Source organism: Myotis davidii, unplaced genomic scaffold (genome assembly GCF_000327345.1).
Source record: "Myotis davidii unplaced genomic scaffold, ASM32734v1 scaffold1889, whole genome shotgun sequence".
NCBI classification, from domain to species: Eukaryota; Metazoa; Chordata; class Mammalia; order Chiroptera; family Vespertilionidae; genus Myotis; species Myotis davidii.
The window spans coordinates 149303-151336 of NW_006300207.1; the positions used below are offsets into that span (position 1 = coordinate 149303).

At 52.8% G+C, this 2034-nt stretch overlaps 1 pseudogene; it reads left to right on the top strand.

The window, feature by feature from the left end:
- Window positions 1-201: 201 nt before the first annotated feature.
- LOC102768215 lies at window positions 202-699 on the top strand (annotated as a pseudogene).
- Window positions 700-2034: the final 1335 nt, after the last annotated feature.

Below are 2034 nucleotides of genomic sequence, written 5' to 3' on the forward strand. Positions count from 1 at the left end.
GCCACCCACAGCCCGGGGGGGTCCGGGGGTGCTGGCTGGCCTGGCCGGGGCTCTCTCTGCCCCCGATTGCCATGGTGATCACGGGGTAGCAGGCCAGTCAGCACCCACAGCCCAGGGGGGTCAGGGTCTGCTGGCAGGATCGGGTCCCAGGCGACCGCCAGCACTCACGCCCCCAACACGCTCTCGGGTGTGAATGACAAGGTATGTGCAATTCTTGTTGGGATTTTAATGCAACTGGTGCACCAGAAGGACAGGGGTTCTGGAAAATTGGCAGATGTATTCCATTGAGTGAGCAGAACCTTCTGGATTACTATCAGTCTCAAGGCAATGAGAGCTGCAATTGTGGCTTAATGGATAATGCCTTACAGTATGTTAAGTACAATGGAAGCTTGGGCTTAGAGAAATCCTATCCATATCATGCAAAGGTTGAATCCTGCAAATACAAGTCCAAGGATTCTGTTGCCAATAACACTGGCTTTGTGGACACCCATCAGAAGGATAAGTCCCTTATGAAGGCAGTGGCAATTGTGGGGCCCATTTCTGTTGCTATAGATGCAAGCCAGTATAGTTTTTATGAAGAAGCCAGACTATAGCAGTGAAGACCTGGATTATGGCAATTTGGTGATTAGGTATAGCTTTGAAGTTGTAAAAGAAGATAATAAATATTGGCTTGTCAATAACAGCTGGGGTACAGTTTAGGGCGAGAATCTACATATATAAAAGGCCAGCAACTGTTATGGCGGAACGACTGGAATGGCCAGAACGACCGGTCGGCCAGTTGCAATGATGCACACTGACCACCAGGCGGAAGACACTTAACGCAGGAGCTGCCCCCTGGTGGTCAGTGTGCTCCCACAGGGGGATCGCAGCTCAGCCAGAAGCCGGGTTCATGGCTGGAGATCTGTGGCAGCACTACCAAGTGGTGGCAGCAGATGTAGAAGCCAGGATAAGCGTGAGCTGTGTGGAACCTGGCCCTGGTTTGGGCTCCTCCCTGGCCACCTGCCACTTAGCGCACTGCTACATCCCTCAGGGGATGTCTGACTGCCAGTTTATGCCCGTCCGAGGGGATCAGGCCTAAACCGGCAGTCGGACATCCCCTGAGGCAGCAGTTCTCAATCTGTGGGTCGCGAACAATGAAAATACATTCTGCATATCAGATATTTACATTACAATTCATAACAGTAGCAAAATTACAGTTATGAAGTAGCAACGAAAATTAATTTTATGGTTGGGGTTCATCACAACATGAGGAACTGTATTAAAGGGTTGCGGCATTAGGAAGGTTGAGAACCACTGAAGGGGTTCCGGATTGCGAGAGGGCACAGGCTAGGCTGATGCTCAATGTAGGAGGAGGGGTAGGGGGAGCAGCAAGGCCTGGAGGCACATGCTATGGCCCAGGGATCCCAGGAACCGCAAGTCCAGAGCTTGCTTTCCAATAAAAAAAAATTGGAAAAAAAAAGCGATCAGACACCGCCACCCTGGGAAAAGTGGCTTCAGGAGGGAAAAGCTTCCCCAGGCCTTGCCTGGCCCGGCTGGCACACCATGGAGGACCGCTCACCGACCATGGCGGAGCCCCCCACCCTGCTCCCCTTAGTCCCATGGCTCACAGGTGACATGCAGGAAGCACAGCCCCTCTGACTCCAAAGCCAGTTGCTCCAACAGCTTCTCCCCATCCCACTCCATGGTGTATGCAGTGCTGCCTGGTCGCGCCACCTCAGCTCCGGCTTCCAGCTTCCTGCCCACCCCTTTGTATACTAAGTCTGCTCGGAACTGGCTTTAGCCTCCCAGCCAATAGCACTGCAGCACAGCCAGAGAGTGGCAGGATTGATTTCAGAGAGGAAGAGAGAGGGAGAGAAAGAGATAGAAACATCAATGGTGAGAGAGAATCATTAATTGGCTGCCTCTTGCATGCCCCCTACTGGGGATTGAGCCTGCAACCCGGGCATGTGCCCTTGGCTGGAATCAAACCTGGGACCCTTCAGTTCACAGGCTGATGCTCTATCCACTGAGCCAAACCAGCCAGGGAAACACTGT